We start from the raw sequence: 20,947 nt of genomic DNA on the forward strand, positions 1-20,947 counted from the left end.
TATGTTAAATTTTTTGGTGGTACACCGGGAGGTTTAAAGAGAATTTACTAATATCAAACGGTAATGGACATAAAATGATCTTATGATCGCGCACGTGGGAGGAGTCACAATTTAAATCCATATGACATATCTACAATTTAAGAAGATAAGTGGGAGCGAATAATTTATCATAATCTCACTTTCATTGCATGGTTTTTGTGTTTCTTTGAGATAAAGCGTGAACAAACCTCTAGGTTCCAAAACCTCATGAGCACAAAATTCAAATAGGTCGTTAGAAAATGACACATTTGTACAAATGATCTGGATTCATTAGCAACGGTCCCCTCGGCTTAAACTGGAGAAACATTTTAAAAACACCTCTATATCATTATAGAACCTACGAATATGTTGTCATTCTAAGTTAAGTGTGTGTGTGTGTGTCTATATATATATATATATATATATATATATATATATATACAGTGGTACCTCGGGTTACGAACGACTCAGGTCACGAACAATTCGGGTTACGAACAACAACTTCGAAATTTTTTTGTCTCGGGTAACGAACAGTGCCTCGGGTTACGAACGAAGGCGAGAGAGAGAGAGAGAGAGAGAGAGAGAGAGAGAGAGCAAGGTTTAACGTTGGAGACAAACGATCGCGTACAGTACAAACGAAGGCCACGCAGTACTAACATCGCTTAGCGCTAGCCTAGTAGCCTAGTTTTGCACGCGTGCACAGCCTCGCTTTCATTGGCCTTACTACACAGCAGTAAAAGATTTCTTAGCAGTGGCACTGTGTTCAGTTTATCTCTTTCATTATTTTCCTTGTTAACCCCGCCAATTATGAGTTCGAAGAACGGTAGTGGTGCTGCTAGGAAGCAGAAACGTATAACAGTGGAGGTAAAGAAAGAAATAATTATGAAACATGAAAATGGCGTTCGTGTGTGTGACATCGCTAATGAGTACAGCATGGCAAAATCAACTGTCTCCACCATCATAAAGAACAAATAGTTACACAAATCAGTCGATGTGGCTAAAGGCGTAACTAAGCTGCAGAAGCAAAGACCTCAAATTTTAGAGAAAGTTGAAAATCTTCTCTTGATCTTGATCAATGAAAAGCAACTTGCAGGAGACAGTGTTAGTGAGGCAATAATATGTGAAAAGGAAAAGCTGTTGCACAGTGATTTATTGTCGAAATTGCTTAGTACAAGTGCTGAGACTGACGATTTTAAAGCCAGCAGAGGCTGGTTTGAAAAGTTCAAAAAAGGAAGTGGCATTCATAGTGTAATTAGGCACGGAGAGGCTGCAAGTTCTAACGAGAAAGAAGCAGAAGCGTTCAAGGTGGAATTTGATAAGATCATCAAAGAGGAAGACTACGTTCCACAACAAGTCTTTAATTGCGATGAAACGGGCCTCTTCTGGAAGAAAATGCCAAAGAGGACCTTTATCACCCAGGAGGAGAAAGCACTGCCGGGGCACAAACCAATGAAGGACAGGCTAACTCTGCTGTTCTGTGCCAATGCCAGTGGTGACTGCAAGATTACGCCAATGCTGGTCTACCACTCAGAAAATCCTCGCGTCTTTAAACGCAACAATGTCCATAAAAGCAAACTGCCTGTGATGTGGAAGTCTAATGCTAAGGCATGGATGACGAGAGCCATCTTTATGGAATGGCTGACTAAAGTGTTTGCCCCAAGTGTGAAGAAATACCTAGAAGAAAACAATCTGCCCCTTCGATGTCTGCTGCTTATGGACAATGCTCCTGCCCACCCACCGGGTCTGGAGGAGGACTTGGACATGGAGTATGACTTCATCAAGGTCAAATTTCTGCCTCCCAACACCACTCCTCTGCTTCAACCCATGGACCAGCAAGTGATCTCCAACTTCAAGAAACTGTACACAAAGGAGTTCTTCTCAAGGTGTTTTCAGGTCACTAATGACACCGAATTGACTCTGAGAGATTACTGGAAAGACCACTTCAACATCCTCCACTGCATCAACCTCATTAACAAGGCCTGGAATGATGTCTCCACCCGTACCTTGAAGTCTGCCTGGAAGAAAGTTTGGCCATCGTGTGTACCAGAGGGAGAAGAGTTTGAAGGATTAGAGGCAGAAGCAACAGCTGTAGTGGATGAGATTGTGTCTTTGGGCAAAAAAATGGGCCTGGAAGTCGATGGCAACGACTTGGAGGAGCTGATTGAGGACCGCAGTGGAGAGCTCACTACAGATGAACTTGTGGATCTTCAGAATGAACAGCTAAAGACATTAAAGGAGGAGCAGTAGTCCGATGATGAGGAGCCAGTGACCGTTTCAACTGCCAGGATTAAAGAAATTTGCAGCAAGTGGGCAGACATCGAAGACTTCATTGTGAACCATCATCCAAACAAACTTGTTGCTAACAGGGCAGTAAACCTGATGAATGATAACGCGATGGCCCACTTCAGAAAGATTCTCCAGCAAAGGAAGAGACAAATTTCCCTTGAGAGTTTCTTGGTGCAGAAAGATTCCCAGTTGGCTGCCAAGAAAAAGCGACAAGAAACTCCTGAAACTAATGATTCAGAATAGCAAACAAAGTGACAAATTTCCCATGATCGTTTTCTTGGTAAGAAAGATGGACTAAGTCATTTTTTATTTTACATTTAATTTATTTGGTTGTTTTCTTTCTCTTTATTTAATACGTGAAGTACACGTATTCTTTGGGTTTTGTCAGGTAAACGACCGGATGTTAATAAAAAAGAACGATTCTTTCATCTTGAAACGGATTGTCTCTATTTCATTGATTTCAATGTTTCGGGTTACGGACGTTTCGGGTTACGAACCGAGTTGTGGAACGAATTAAGTTCGTAACCCGAGGTACCACTGTATATATATATATATATATATATATATATATATATATATATATATATATATATATATATATATATATATATGTGTCTGTGTGTGTGTGTGTGTGTAATAGTGCTTTTAGTTTCTATAAACACGCTGCAATCATCAAACTTGCGAATTAGTGATCATCGAAATCCTAGTAACAACAATGTTTTACTACTGACAATATGTCAACATGTAACGTTTAAGTAATTTGCAATTTAGTACTTGGAAACTCTGCTCTTGAAAAATGAAGTTAAATGTACAGGGTGGATTAAAATTTATGTTATATTCTGCCGTGCAGGGCAAAGAAGGGCGATTTGAATTCTATGACAGGATTATGACGTTCACATTGTAATTGCAGACATATTTCGTACTAAGCACCACTAGTATTTTTTTAAAACCAGAAACATCGTATACCTTCCGCCGTCCCGTATTCACGCATAGTGTATTTTCAACTTGAAGTTAGTACATCCATTGTGTACTTTGACAATAACAGGTCTGAGCCCTAACTCAGCTCTTGCTTTGGCAAGTGGCCGTCATCCAGAGCTAGTGTGAGTTCTCTGGTTCCTCAGGTTTCCCTACCATTTATACCATATCGCGCAAACATCGAAACCGTCCAGTACACGTTGTAAGAAACGTTAGGACATGTTATGCAATGTATCTAAGATTAACCAAATCCGCTTTCTTAGGCGAGCTGTATGGGATCTGTTTGCTCTTAGCCTTATATATTTAAAAAGACACACCTTTACAGAAGGAAATTATACATGTAGATTAGTTTTTTTTATGTCACTCAAAGATCTATTCCAAGAGTTCTTCCTTGTAAAAAGTGATACCTATATAACCGACAAGAGGGAACATTATTTATTGTCATTTATTGTGCTCTATGACTAACCACTTTTATATTATTATGTTTACCTAAGAAGTTTGCAAGTTAATTATGTCAGTTTAGAAGTGTTTTCTTCAAATGTGATAAATTAATATAAGTAAGCTCCAATAAAAACCACCAAAATCTCCTAGCCTGATTGTCGTGGTTTTGTTTGTGACTCTTCAGCAAATGTTACTTATTTATGCTTCGCATATAAACGTACATACGCACACTCAGATGTGTGAACGTGTATTCAACGATGTCAATAATGTTTCTTAAATAATATGTTATATACTTCCCATTAAATTTGGATTGCACTGCTGCAAAGAATGACTTATATAGCTTTTTACCGATATATCGCAAAGTTTAAATCGACACCAATTAACATTTGACAATCAACTATACATGTTTTTAAGTTCTTCAACATACCAAAAGTCAAGCAGTTGGACATAGCCAACAATTAATTGTACACTTCATATTAGAGCTCACACGTTTTTTTTTTTTTGAAGGCTTAGCCCCAAAAAAGCATGCTACTATTGTGCACATCAGATGAGCACCAAACGAGTGGTACATCTCTGGCCCTAATTTCTCTTAAAACCGCTGAAAAAAACACAAGATAGTTGTAGAACACGTTATTGTATTTATCTATGATCACAGCTACTAAGAAAGACCATATAAATTAACTCTAAGTGCAAAATCGTAGGGTTCTGAAGTAAGTCTACTGAAAATGTTTATTTATTTCAAATAGCTCCTTCTGTCGTGGATCGGGATAAACGATTGTCTTGTAAAGTATTTCTTCGCACATGAAATTCGCTTTTAAACATCAGATAACTACCGACTTGTAGAGCCATGGTAAACCCAACTAAGTACACCCTGTATTTGAACAGAATGTCACCATGATTGTATTTCTCCGCGTATGAAATTCGCTTTAAAATATATGAAGTGACCTTAATTTATTTCTCCCACTTCCCGTTACGTTGGCTTTCTCCTGCTTATGACACTTTTCTATTTTTAATTTTCAATATATATTAACTGATATTTTTTATCAGATACGCATGCTGCAGTGCACTGTACACATATTAAGCAACTCAGGGTTCATACTTAATATCATAAGCATTTCTTGATACGGAGTGAGCTATTTTGATTCTAACAGGAGCACTGAAGATGAATAAGGATTTGTCATCTCTGCGAGGTCTACATATCAGTGATTATTGAATGTACCAGAAAGAAAACAAGAAAATAAATTTTGAAATATGAGTAAAATAAATAGTCGCAAATAATGGAAAAACAGTGTGAAGAAGGACGACAGGCTAAGATGGCTCCTTAACTGTAAACACAAAAGAGTCGGAATTTAATACTTATGATCAGCATCGGTAATTTTGTTCGCGTAGTTGTCTATCGTCCTAATTACGTAAAACGAAATACATACGAATAACATATCAATGGTTCATGTTTGTTCATGGCGGCTTTCATAGGGCATGCGGACAAATATTATCAAGGTTTTACTGTAAATGAAGAAAGAATTCTTCGTTACCAAATTAAAAAAAATTAAGTTAGTTAACCTATGCTGAAGATTAATTAACACACTTTTAACGCGAGATGTGTATGTATCATGTATGACAATTGAGATATTATTTTCTTTTAAAAAAGACAATTTTCATAATTCTTGTAGTTAATGTGTAAAAGGTGAATCTCAATGTGAACATTGCAGACCGAGATACACCGGCAGTACAATGTATATCTTACTGGTTTTTAAGTAGAACTAACACATCAGCTACTTTATGCGACAGGTCTAGTATCTGTGTTTCTCAAGCGGCAAATTAAAACACAGACCGTCGCAGTGGTAATTGGATATGTTTAAAAAAAAACAACCGTAAATTAGGTTAAACGTATTTTATTTAATAAATTTGTAATTGGCAACGATAAGAGGTATACTATAGAAGGTAAAGGATTAGAATGAAAGCTACTGGCTTATAACGTTCTCGTTTTACGATACAAATATATATGTGTGTGTGTGTGTGTGTGTGTGTATATATATATATATACATATATATATATATATATATATATATATATATATATATATATATATATATATATATATATATATATATATATATACACATTTACATATATGGCGGATGGTATTAAGTTTAATGACAAAAGACCATATCCATATTTGTAATAACCAAAGCGTATAGTCTCTTCGTTCGACATTAGAATTTAGCCAGGGTATACAAAGCAGAAAGATGAACAACGAGGTAGTAGGTGTAAGACAAGGATATAAATAAAGAAAGAAGAAAAACTGAGAGATTGCCAATTAAAATGTGTCTGACACTGTGCAGAAAGTTGAGAAAATCAGGATAAAAGAAAAGAGAGGATCAAAAAAATAAAGGGAAAGGAAGAAAAAAGTAAGATTAAAAGTGAACATTTTCTGGAGCAAGTCGTTTTAGAGGAAATGGCGAGTCATTTAGAAAAATAGTGGAAATTGCTGTTTAGAGCTGTTCATGACCCATGGAAGTGCATGCGTGATAGTTACATGTGCACATAAGTAAATCTTTTTGATTTTTCAATAAAGTTATGAACGGCATCGAAAATAAGAATGTTTACTTCATAAGTAAGCGTTTTATCAGAAAGTATGGAAACAGTTCATTGCGTTGTTCTTGGTAACAAATGCAAGATAAGAAGTAGCATTGTGTACTTTCTACAGATTGATGGATTGATTGATTGATTGTACTTTTACGGCGCAACAGCACTGTTAGGCTATTTAGCGCCATCCAAAAGGTTATATGTAGAATCTTTTAAAAGTGGTAAAAAGTTTCGTATCGAATAGCGATATAAAACCAAACAACTTAAAGTAAAACAATAAGATGGCAACGGTAATATATAAAGCTTCCCAATCAAGTGGGAATGTAAATGGCATATGTTAATGAAGATAGATGAAAGGTATTGAAAATAAAGGATGGTATATACATTACATAACACTGATCAAAGTGAATGCATAAAAGTTATTGTTTAGAATAAATGTTTACTTCTTTCAGGAATTCTATAATACCAGTGACGTTTATTGTATCAGAAAGTTCCTTCCTGTCATGCACATTGTATTACCGATCGCGCGCAAGTTGGAGGTCGAAACACTCCATCATAAAGTGATTAACAGAGAATGGTTCGTTGCAAGAAACGCACTCTGTTGGGTCTTTGCCTTAATTATGTGGGAGTGGGTTATATAAGTATGACCAATTCTAATTCTTGCAATGACTACCTCCTCCCTACGGATTGTTATGTTGGCTTGATTACATGAAGTTTGTTATTCACTGCATCATTCCACGATGCCTGCCACTTCTGACGTAAAGACTCTTTGATACTAGGTTTAAAATCAGTATACGGTATTTTAAAATCAGGTGGTTCTAGGTATAGGGCTATTTTAGCAGCGCGATCTGGTTTGTCATTACTTTAATACCAATATAGCTAGGTAATCAACAGTATGCTATATTATGGGAGGTACTGAGCTCAGTATTTTTGACGAGAACGTTGGTTAATAATGGGTTCTCCAGTTTTCTATTGTGTAGTGACTGAAGTACTGATAGTAAGTCGGAGAAGATGATGCTGTTTAAAATACGTTTGTTTTCGATATATTGCAGACCAAGATCTGTTGCTCTGATTTCGGCAGAAAAAAATTGACGTGCCATTTGGTCAGCGAACTTGTGTTGTGTGTTTTCCACTAACGAAGGCTGCAGCAGCCTTTTCCTCATCCTTTCATCCATCAGTATAAATTCATCGAGAACGCTTTCACATGGTGATGTCTCAAATGCGCCTAGAGCGAGTCGTATTCCTTGATGATGAATTGGGTCAAGCATCTTCAAATATGACTTCCAAGCTGAACGATAAACAACGCAACCATAGTCCAGTTTGGAGCGTTAATAAACGTTTTATCTAAGTTGACAATTACTTTTCTATCAGCACCCCAGTCAGTGTGCGCTACTACTTTAAGCGGATCTTGAGATTTCAAGCATTTTGCTTTAAAGTTCTTTAGGTGTGGAATAAAAGTCAGTTTCTTGTCGAAGATAATACCTAAAAACTTTGCTTCCTCAACAACTGGAATAGGTGCTAAGTCCAGCGTGAGTTTAGGTTCATCATGATGTCTTCGTAACTGACAGAAATGTATACATACCGTTTTTGATTTCGAGAATTTGAAACCGTTAGTACTGGCCCAATTTTGAATCTTGTTTATATTTTGCTGTAGTGCATGTGCTTTGATCGACAACATATTAGAATATCAGTAACGTATAAGGAGCAATCCACACCAGCAGACAAACACTTGGTGATGCTATTAGTTCTGATGTTGAAAAGCGTCACAGATAAAATACTGCCCTGTGGCACACGCATCTCTTGCTCGATCACATCAGAGAGGGTGGAGCCCACTCGTACCTTGAATTCTCTGCATGAGAGAAACTTTGATACGAAAGAGGGCAGACGGCCTTTTAGACACAGATCGTGCAGGTCATTTAGTATCCCGTACTTCCATGTCGTGTCATAGGCCTTTTCTAAATCAAAGAAAACCGCTAATAAATGTACCTTCTTGATACATGCGTACCGAATAAGTTTCCAGTCTAACCAGATGATCATTGGTGCTACAGCCATAACGAAAGCCACTTTGGAAAGGAGATATTAAATTGTTAGTTTCCAAGTACCATACAAGTCGAGAATTGATCATTCGTTCCATTGTTTTGCACGTACATCTCGTCAGTACAATGGGGCGATATTTGATAGGATCTTAGGTACATTACAAGTAATCCATATATCATTCAAGATTTTTAAAAGAGGTGATGATGATGATTCGGGAAGGGATTTCGAAAACTTGTATTTCGTAAGGTTCAGCGGATGCATCATGGGCCTTGTCTAAAGCCTCCATAATCTCCAATAGTGAGAACAGTTGCTTATAACTTTCCGAATTATTGGATGTCAGTTTTAAACGTGACTTTTCTTTTGAATTTTTAATCATCGGAAGGCTTTTGAATAATTAGATGCTGAGGAATTTTTCGAGAAACTGACAAGCAAGGATATTTACTTTGTCACGTTTTGAACTTAAATTGTTATTGTTCAGTTTCAGATGTCGGAGAGAATTGTTTTCTCTTTCCATTTATTTTGCGGATAGTGTCCCAAACTTTCTTAATAGAGAAACGAGAGTTTAAAGGAGGAACATATTTCTTCCATGATGTTCCTTTGCTTTCTTTGATCGTGAGGCGAACTTTGGCCCGGAGAATACAATATTTACTTAAATTTTCGGGCGTCGGACGATTGTTAAATTTTCTCAGTTTTTCTAGGCATTGTCTAATGGCTTCTTTAATTCTTTACTGACCCAAAGGTTTTGGGTTCTTTTACAGTTCGGTGAGGACTTGTAAATGGATTCTTCTGCAATCTCGATTAAATTAGAAGTACTATGCTCAATAGGGTCATTAACGTTGAAAATGGTATCCTCATTCATCCTAGTTTAACAGAGTGTTTCAAAATTGGCCCAGCCGACCTTCTTTATATTCCATTGTGGAACTGAGTCATCAATTGTAGACTTAATATATACAAGGGAGATTGGAAAGTCGTTACTGCTGTGAAGGTCATCAGCGACCTTCCAATCATAGTCCAAAAGCAGTGGGGGAGAACAAGTTGTGAAATCGATACACGTGTATGTACCTATTCCTGGGTGTATGTACGTCGGAGATTTGGTGTTATATAGACACAAATCGTGTCTAGAAATGAAGACTTTTACGTTATGGCCTCTGTCACGTCTGTGATTTGCTCCCCATAAAATGTTATGGGCATTAAAATCTCCGCGTAAAACAAATGGCGCGAGAAGTTGTTGAACACGATTGTCTAATTTGTTTGGTACTAAGTTGGTGTTTGGTGGTATATAAATAGATCAAAAGGTAATCACTCGCTGTAGAGTGACGCTTACAGCAATGGCTTGATTTGTGTTTGAAGGAATGACGCTATGAGTGGCTCTATTGTTCACAACAACAGAAACTCCTCTTGAGGCCCTGTCAACATTTTGAACGTAGGTGTTAAACAGGGAATAGTTTTTAAGTGTGATGTTTTTCGTATATTTCAAGAATATTTCCTGAAGGTATAGTGCTGCGAGATCATGTTCCTTTAAAAGCAGAAGCATATCATTTTAGTTGGCTTTAAGACCTCTACAGTTCCTTTGCATGATTGTGTTTTTCATTATAAGTTTAAAGTGAAGATTGTGTAGCTAGGTCAGACCCTTCGAGGGGACATTCCATGTGGTTATTTTTCTGGAGGAAGCATCGGGTTAAATCTTTTGGTTGTAGGTTTGGAAACACCCTGAAAACATGGAGCTGTTTCTTCTGCATCCATGTCCTCAATGTCGCCATACCTATTGTGTATCCTAATGGTGTCACTAGACCCCATTTGCTGCTGTTTGTTGTTTACTTTTAGTTTTGGAGATTTAGGTAATGGGCGGTTGTTGAAAGTTGTCAGCGTAGAGATTGTGTTTCGTTTTGCCTTGTAGTGTGGAATATTAGTAGTTGCTGTTGTATCGGGTAGATCTGTTTGAGTTTGTCCGTCCTTGGTTGTCTTTGGACTAGTTTATACAACAGTTGAGAAGTTTGGGCCATACGGATAGGTTCTAGATTCGACCATCTTTCTGGTCTCTGGGAAGGGAATGTTTTACGTATATTTTACACTCTGGATCTCCTTCTCTAGTTTTCAGGTCTCGCAGTCTTTAGAAATGGCCTCGTGATCTTTGCCACATTTTGCACAATGGGGGTTCGCGTTGCGGTCTGCTTCTCGATGGCTGGTTTCGCCGTATGGGTCACATACATGGCTTCTGGAGAATCTCTGTTTGTGGTAACCGTACTTTTGACACTTGAAAAAACGTAGAGGATTTGGAATATACACTTCAACTTTAACCTGCAAAAAGCCAACTTTTACTACCTTAGATAGTGTTGGTGTGTTAAAGGTAGGTATGATGGTGTTCGTGTCCTGCAATTGTGTACCGCGTTTGATACGAATTCGACGAATTGCAGTAACACCTTGATTCCTCATTCCCTCGACAATTTCAGTGACGCTGAACCTGCAAGGTCTCGGCAGCGAATGCCACCTTTGGATGAGTTGAGTGTCGAATGAGCGAAAGTAGTAAATGGAATATCATATAAAGTTTGAATTTTCTTGGTATTTTCAGTCTGTACTTTACGCTCTCATTCGATGAGCAAACTACCCGATTTGAGGTTTTTCACGCTTTTGGAGTGCCGACTAGGATAAGGATAGTCTTTTCGACTATAAATAGTGACAGCGCAGCAATTGGGTTTTTTTTAGGAACTTTTGACTGAATAAGCACGAAGCATCGTCATCTGAGTCCGTTAAAGGTTTAGAATGTTTCAGTTGATTTTTGTTTTTGTTTTCCATTCTGTCTCGTTTTATATTCATCATCAATGTTCACCCACCCGCCGCGGAGTTCAACAAGGGGACACGTTTCATGTGCCAGGGATACATATGTGGTATACACGGCAAGTAAAGATACCTCCCGATTGACCCGTTAAGCCACCCCCTTCTATGAGGACTTCTGAGAGTAGGAGAGAGGAAAATTAAAGAGGTAGACAGTAGGGGCAACGGTGGTATCAAGAGAGATACATGGAGAAAGATATAGAAAGCGAGCGAATAAATTAAGACCCCCTAGGGCTTGGCGTGACCTTCCGATTTGTCGAGACCGAGCCCTCCCGACCATCCGTCTAGAAGAAGTAGAGGACAAAGTAGCGTATTGCACTGGACAGTCTCTGCTCAACTACCAGGATCCTTTCCTCCCCGATATGGGACGCAACCGACGGCAAACAGGTTGCCACTACTTAGTCGCCTCTTACGACACGTAGTGAGGACACGTCGGGCAAATTCTACTACCCAGGACCAGCAGGAGGTACTTTCTACAGATCTACATCTTCAAAGCAGTGATCCGATTATATTCTTTGCAAATAAATGTTGATCATGTTAACTGCAATTTATTCTTTGTCGGACATGAATAATTTGACATTTCCTTCCACCCAATAAACGTTTCTGGAATCATATGTGTCGCGAGTACTTAATATGCTTTTGAAGTTGTTATTGGAGTCTATAACCGTACCCTGGGTCAACATCGACATTGACCTATATACCAACATGAATAATTAAGCCCCAGCCAGGAAAATAACAAAACTTTTATTGATTAAAGTAGAGCTCAGGTCACACGTATGTGGCATATGCGGATACAAAAAGTGCTACAATGTTATAAAGTGTCATCGTTATTTATGGATATATTTACGCATCACATCAGGGCAAGATAATTAAATATATGGAGGAAATATCAGAAAATTCGGGAACATAAATATAACATTTGGATATATAAACATAACATTTCAGGAGTTTGCTTTTCTTGGGCGTGTCAGATAGTCTGTCTGTCTGATTGTTTAGCTTTTTCTATATACGCACGTCCCCGTTTGTTCCACTATATATCTGCTTGTGTATCTCCATCCTGATTTCTATTTCATCAACTTTCTCTAAAAGTGCTTGGCTTTATCCCGTATGTCATAGCAATGCTAAATCTGATTTCATTGTATTAATTACTAGGAAGCTGGTATATTCCAAATTATCACAACACACTACTGATCTCTCATCTAGTGGAAACTTATTAATTGGCATAAAATTAGTATACAATTAAAAAGCAAATAATACCCCAACATTTGGAAGATGCTTTGTGCCCTCAAACATGAATGGCATTTTAGGATATGACAGAATTGCTATTTGAAATCACATTAAAATGATAAAAACTGCAGATTTTCTTAAAGCAAAAAGTCTATATTTTGACCTTCGATACAAAAAAATAAATAAATAATTTAGATTTTAAAAATTTCCTTTACACCGCAAAATAAAACATAACAGACATTAAAACTAACCCAGATCCTAAACACATACGAACATCTTCCTAAATGGGAATACATTGATATACACAATAAAGGAACTGGAAAATTCTTAGACACACATACAGGTAGAGGTACAGATAGATATATAGTACCTAAATACTTATCTCCCTTTATTTGCTTATATGGGAGATTACGGAAAGCCTTCAATTAATATAAAAATAACCATATCATATATTTGGGTGGTTGATATGGTACAGGTATATTTTGGTGATTATTGTGTTGTATGTTCATACTTCATACATGTATTTGCATATGTTATAATTGCGAGAATAATCCCTCCATGAATTTGAATCATGAACATCTGAGCTGCGTGTACACATTTGATTTATTAATAAATACAGATTAGGAGCAACAAAATAAGATTTAATTTGCTGTTCAGATAAGGAAAATTGTCAACAGCAAAGGTAGAAACATATAGAGAACTTTTATTAACCAGTTGCATAAATCTTTGGAACTGACTTCCATAGTTCCATTGGTTGCCTCCTCTTTCCGTAAAAAAATTAATTGTGCTCTACAAACACCATTAGCAGGCAATCGCAGACCGGAAAAGGATGCAGCATATATTATATACAAATGGGCAATTATTGCATGTATAAATATGTATACTTATATCAGGTTGAAATACGAAGGCATGGGAACTTATATATGGTTTCTCAAGGTTGTCAGCACTAAATGCATACATATTCACATTCATTGAATAAAGTAGTTAGTTTCAGCTTTAAATTGAATACAAGATTTGAAGGTAACTTGTCGGATCAAATTTAATGGTTCTTACAAATTTGCAAGGTCATTGTCATATGTGACTTCCATTCTGTTTCAATTTTCGGTTCGCTGTAAAACATGTCCACCGTCGGTCCAGTAAAACTCTACTCGTTGAAAGAAAAGATACCATCCCTTTTCGTATAAAATAAAAAGCTAGAAATTACTCTCTCTCTCTCTATCTCTCTCTCTCTCTCTCCATGAACATTGGATATATCCGATGTCAAATGAACTCCCATTTTCTCCCCGAGATAATGAAATTATCATTTCATTCGTATCAATTGTATTGAGTTTCATTTTTCATGGTGGGCGTACTTTGGGAATTGTCGAAATATCTGCTATAGAACTAAATATACTCTTGATCGCACCAAAGTTTATTTGCATCACTCTATGTCCCTACCTCTACTCCAGATTTATGGCTTGTTGTGGTTTAATACGGAAATATGTATGTTATCGAGGGTCACGCAAGTCCTCCTAGAATATTGCTATTGTTTGTCAAATATGGTTTCTCATTCTATGAGTTCAATCTCTGCATCACTAAATGCATTTACATTATTTTCATGATATGTGATCTGATTGGCTGCGGCCTGGATAGTGACTTCTAATGGCTGTGTGAGTTCATTAGTGTTATTGTTGTCAGTGTATTTGTAATGTGGCATGAATTATGGTTATGTTAGAAAAATCATATTCTTAATTTCTAAGTGAAATACAATTCATAGCATTGGGTTTCTCTGTAAATAAATTAAAGTTCACTCACTTTTTACTAAGATTTTGATTTAGAACGGTTATGAAACACTCTTCTACCTTCCGTTCAAACATACTGTATTTCTTTAAGTGTAACAATGGGATTTTTCTACAGGCTGTCACAATATATAGCCTACAAATCGTATAGTATATATGATGTTACTGAGAGAGAGAGAGAGGGGCGATTTTACTTTGGCTAGTGCAAATATTGTACATTATTAAGAAGGTAAGTTCTAGAGTACTCAAAGGGTCTTTATTAATTTACATTGGGAAAAGAAAATATAGTGTACTGTTTCTGAACAGCTAAATACAACGCTTGATTTCTTTTATATAACTTTGAATTTTATGAAATAAACGTGAATTTTTATTCACGGATAAATATGATGACCCATTAAAGAGTGCATTTATCGCCAATGTAAGTGTGAACTAATTAATACTATGAATCGGTTTTATATGACGATCACCAATAAATATCAATGTCATTTAGGTTAGATAATTTTAATTCGTACTCTACGGAGATTGGATCCCGGGTCCACGGGTAAATAGCACCCATCGCCTTGCTTGTAAGCACCAACTGCTATATCATCTCGACCATGCACACAACACCAAACAAAATGATATCAGAGAGCCCGCGGTATTGGCATCCGTGCCTAACAGACACACCCACAAGTCGACCTAGTAATTAATTTTCATATGAACGGTCTTCTAGATTAATAAATGTATATGGAAATAATTATAGAGGAATATAGATATTCACTTATATTTATAAAATTTATGTTAGTATTATCAAGCATTATCCTGCAGAATTCTGGAATAGCAGTTTCCGTTCTGTTCGGTGTATATCTGTATTATTTCCATATACCTTGATTTTTGTACAATAGGACCATTACAATCACAACACATGCCGTATTTTATTATAGTAAAGTTTCTGCACTTGTCACACATAACTGGGATTCTTGGTTCGTATTTATTTCATTGCACTGTGGTAGAATTATCCCACAAATTTTTCCACATGTCTCTTTAGAGTTTATCATTTGCAATGAGCAGTGATTTGGTCAGCCCATTGTCTATTGTATAATTTTAGCTGGCTAAAGCGATCTCCACATAACTACTCTTCATCCGATATCTCTCCTGCTGTGTTCATACATGGGCCTGATAACTGATACAAAAAGCTATAGCGAATTTTGCATTCGTCAAATTTCATCAGCTTGTGGTTCTCGCATTTTGGTACATTCTCCTGGAATTTTACTCTTACGCGCAAAATTCTCATACCCATGGCTGGTCGCAGACTATCTCGTGTTAAAAATTTCCATTGGCATGTTCTTGTGTAGAACATTGATGGATCGTGATGATATATATAAAATTTAGATAAAATTGTTCTCTGATTAGATTCTTTATATAACCCTAATATCCTTTACACAAACGTCGTATAGAAATGGTACAAAACGTATTCGATTTGTTTAGACAAATCGCGACATTGTTGGTCATGACAAAACCTTCATCGCCAACTTAAATGACTTTGTCTCGTTCGGCACTCGAGCTAGGTTAGCAACATCGGCTATAAAACAGTTTGTTGCATCCGATTGCCTAATTAAGTTTTCCACTGGAGTCATCATTGTCTTTGAAAAAATAGATGACACTAAAGCTGAAGCACATTTTATTTCAAAACTAGCCAGACCTTTCAATGCCAACGTAGACTTCGACCACATTTTTGACAAACTTCATAACAATATTGACGGTTTTATGAGAAAAGGATCAGGATAGATCCCGCTTGGTGTTTATCGTTGTGTTCTGGATATTTCAAAATATAATCAGGTTCAAGGCAGATCTTTTATGGATCTTCCGGCTAAAATCAAAGCAAGCGTAAGTTGTTTGAACGTCAAACATGACGACAATACACGTTTCATGCAGGCCGTATTGTATACTTTATATTCGGCCTCATAAAACGATCAAAGCGACTACAAGGCATATCAAATCACATAACATTTTGCTGACATCACATTTCTTGTACAGTTGAATGACGTGGCAAAGTTTGAGAGAATAAATAGTATTTCGTTAAATACTTTCGGCTTCAATGACTGATACATTATTTACCCTATGAAGTGAGTACGAACTTGAACTGATATATGTACATGATAGCACAAAAGACAGCCACTAAGTCTGGATCAAAAATATCTCGCGTCTGATGGCAGGTCAACATAACAAGTATAATGGTTGAGAAAGTTATTGCAGAAAGTGTCTCCGTGCTTTTTCTCGCAAAGATTTCGCTTGAACAACATGAGAAAGAATATTTGACATCGTGCGCGCTTTCCTGCCAGGCAAAGAGACTTTTATGTCATTCCAAAATCAAGAAAGGATAACGACAGTGCCGTTCTTGATATGCGAGGATTTCGAGTCTAATCGTACCAACTGCAGATGACGCAGATGTGGACGCAGAAGTTTCTTACACGACACTATACAGAGAGCATATACCGTATAGTTATGCCTACAAGGCTGCCTGTGTCAATAACGTGTCTCTAAAATTATATTACGGTGCTGACCGTGGCATACCATAATCCATCGCGCATTAAAATTCAGAAAAGAGGCATGAAGGAGGAGGATTATATTGACCGCAGCACGCAGAAAAAACCATGGCAACAAATGATTTCGAGAACGATTTTTTTTAAAACTCATGAACTCTGTCTTTGGAGAGACTATGGCGGAATAGTAGAAAGCGTTTCAGCATAGAAGTTGTCAAAGACGTAGCGTTTCGTTACACATTAATGGCCTTTCGAAGAAGGTTTCTGACGAGATGTTAGTTGCAATGCACAGGAGGTAGACACGTTTGGCGCTGTCAGGTAGAAAAATATTTTGCCGAGATGAATACAGTAAGATCAAACTGCCATGTTCTGCGTTCGGTGGCAGTGAATACGTTTGGTCTTTCATCATAAGGCGATAAATCATACGTCATGGCACAAGTGCGCTGGGCCATGAAAACTATAGTATCAGACGTGCCGATCTGTCACAATGTTTAGATGACAAGCAACTTCACGTTCAGTCGCTCGCATGGTTGAAAATTTTGTTGTGACTCAATTCACTCATTCGCATCGTCAACTTTATCATTTCGACTTTAAATGGATCAAACAGCTTGTGTAGTTCATCTGCATACAAAACTAACAAATTAACAACTGGACATTTTCTACATGAACGTACATTGTTTGTTTGCAATAAAAGGTAGTTCTTAAAAGCACGATGCTATTTCAGACACATTTTTCATGCAGTTTGGACAAATATTGCACGATTCTGACAAAGTAGAATTAACTGAGAAAAAATAGGCAAATAACAATTGTGTGGATGGAAGGATGTACATTGCAAATGATAGATATTTGAAAGCTTTTGCAAATACTTGTATTACTAAGCCTTTGAGATCATGCTCGAGTAATAACATATTTTCAAACAAATATATTATATAGACTATTACTTGACTGTATAATCTTTGTCTTTCGAGAAATAATCTCAGTTTGGGCTTTAACAATTGATGTCAAGTTGTTTCCTTCTGTGTCCAGTTCTGATTTTTTGTTTTTAATTTTCTTCAGATTATTTGGATTCTAAACGATAAATTCGTTCTCTGGAAATATTTGAGTGCTCATACAGAATTTTTGGACAAAGCCATTTCTTGAAATTTTATTCGGAATTCAAACACCGGAGTGTTATATCTTGTGGTTCTACAAGGAACTGAAGACAACAACACTATACAGGTTACATCATACGTAATCGCCTTCCATCTTGGATCTTCATCACCACTGAACTTGAATTCATTAGAACATTTCATTATAAGGACTTCTAAAATTTAATTCGTGGATCATTCTTGGATTATTTTTCGATTTGATTCTTAGAACCGGAAGTTCTTTTTCTATTTTTACATTTTTTTTTCTTCCAGGGAAATAAATTATTTGTTAAATTTTACAAAGCTTGTTGTTTTCACTCTTTCTTTGTTACTGATTACTAAAGCCTAAACACGTAACATAGCAATTGGGTAGCTCGTCCTCGGATATTTGAATTGTGGCTAAAATATTTCAGAAAACTTTGTTTATTGAAAATTTAGTTGTTGAAATCCATAGTGAAATCGGCAAGCTTTTTTCAAAAATGTCATCAATAGTGGAAATCTTGTTTTCAAATCCTACCCAGGAACAATAAGATCTTTTTAAAAAAGATGAACTGATTCAACTTGCCAGAAAGTACGATCTTTCTGAGGCAAAAGCTTTGTTAACGAAACAAGACATGAAAACAATTTTGTCCAGTATTTGGTAGACAAGAATGTTTTGGATAAAAGTGCTTTGGTTTCGAACAGTAAGTCTGTATTAGACTCTGACAAAAAAGTAAAGGAATTCGAATTAAAATACAAGATGGAACTGGAGTTAAGGAACACTCAAACTGGCACAACTAGAGCTTTGGAAAAAAGAAAATCAAATGCAGTTACAATTTGAAAAAGAGGAGACAGACAGACAGACAGACAGGAAAGAGAGAAAGAAAAACAGATGCAAATGCAGTTAGATAAGGAAGAAAGAGAGAAAGAAAGACAAATGCAATTACAAGAAAAACACATGCAGTTACAATATGAGAAAGAGGAGAAGAAGAGACAGGAAGGAGAAAAAGAAAAACAGATACAAATGCAAAGAGAGAAGGAAGAGAGGGAATATCAATTTAAATTAAAAGAAATGGAGCTGGCAAGTGAAAAGCACATTCATACTTCAAATGCAAATTTAAGTTTTGATCTTGCAAAGAATATTAGGTTAGTGCCACCTTTCAGACTAAGAGAAGTAGACAAATAGTTTACTCGTTTTGAAAAGTTGCTGAAAATTTGAAATGGCCAAGGAAGCATTGGACCCAGTTATTACAATGTATACTCACTGGTAAGGCTAGTGATATTTAGAATTCACTGTCAGTTTACCAAAGTGGTGACTATGATGCGGTTAAGGAATGCATCTTAAGGGGTTATGAGTTAGTCGCTGAAGCTTATCGACACAAATTCAGAAACTATAAAAAAAGAAGCTGGACAAACTCATGTCGAATTTGCTAGAGAAAAGAGCAGTTATTTGATAGATGTTGCTTAGCAAAGAAAGTTGAACAAGATTATGAAAGTCTCAAACAACTTGTATTACTTGAAGAGTTCAAAAACTGTGTCCATAGTGACATTAAGTCTTATCTTGACGAGTATAAGATCGAAACCATGGAAAATGCTGCTCAAGCTGCTGATGAGTATTCTTTAATTCATAAAGTTCCTTTAGTTAATAAGACGTCTACTCAACAGTCTTCTGGCAGAAAAGTATTTCAGCCTAATACAAGCCCTTCTAAAACTCAAACTGGCACAACTTCTAAATATCAAGCTTCTGATCAGCTTGATTCAAGAGCCTTGTTTCTTCCTACGTGTACCTATTGCAAGCAAAAAGAACACGCAATTTCTGATTGCTACAAATTGAAAAATAGGCATCAGAATAAAGACAAACCTATTCCAAAAGCTCTTATTTCTAACAGGTCAAAGTCACGGCCATGTATTGAAAGCAATACATTTGTTGGGTCTAATAAACCCAAGTCTAATTTTATTATGGAGAATTATGAACCATTCTTTTCGAAAGGTTCTATATCACTCTTGTGTGATTCAGCCAATCCCATCCCTATTAAAATTTTAAGGGACACGGGAGCTTCGCAGAATCTTTTATTGTCAGGTACTTTGCCTTTTTTGAGAAGTCTTCTTCTGGTGAAAATGTTCTTGTTCTGGGAGTAGAGTGCGGCTTTGTTAATGTTCCTCGCCATTGTGTAAATTTGGCACCAGACTTAGTCTCAATACCCGTGACAGTTTGACCAGTCTCTGTTTTACCCTTTGAGGGCTTTAATTTATTATAAGGCAATGCCCAAGCTGGAGACAATTTTGTGAGGTAATCCACTTGTAACTGACAAGCCTTGTTTTTTATCACAAAGTTGAAAAAAGAAAATCAGTATTTGCTGGAGAATGATTTCATAGATCCCATTAAGAGTGACTGGAGTTCACCATGCATACTTGTTTCAAAACCAGATAAAACTTTCGGAATGTGAACTGATTATATGTAGAAGAATAGTGTGACAAAGACAGATTCATCTCCATTACCAAGAATCGATGACTGTATTGGCAAGATCGGAAATGCGAAGAATGTTGCCAAGTTTGACCTTCTGAAAGTATTTTGGCACATTCTCCTAACTCAAAGAGCAAAGAAAATTTCGCCATTCCTGATTCCAGAGGGACTTTATCAAAATAAAGTGATGCCGTTTGGGATGAAAGGGTCACCAAGTGCATTTCAACTTCTCATGAATATGATCACCTCAGGTCTAGATAATTGTGATGCTTACATCGATGATGTCATCGTCTATAACGACACCTGGAAAGAACATTTAGCAACAATTCGGAAATTCTTTGACAGACTCACTGAGGCAAGTTTGACAATTAATTTATCTAAAAGTGAGTTCTACCGTGCTAGTGTAACTTTTCGGACATATCGTGAGACATGGAAAAGTTAAGCCTATAGATGCTAAAGTCAAGGCTATCTCTGCATTACCTGTGCCTGTAATAAAATGGAACTAATGCGACCTTTAGGTATAGCTGGATACTATATTTTGTTCCAATTTTTCTATAATTGCTGAACCCCTGACAAATTTATTGAGCAAGAAATACAAGTTCCTTTGCACTGAAAAATGTCAGGAGGCTTTTCATAAGTTGAAAACCATACTTAAAAGCGCGCCATTTCTTACA

This window comes from Sinohyriopsis cumingii, chromosome 17 (genome assembly GCF_028554795.1).
Source record: "Sinohyriopsis cumingii isolate HCF-2022 chromosome 17, ASM2855479v2, whole genome shotgun sequence".
Taxonomy (NCBI): Eukaryota; Metazoa; Mollusca; class Bivalvia; order Unionida; family Unionidae; genus Sinohyriopsis; species Sinohyriopsis cumingii.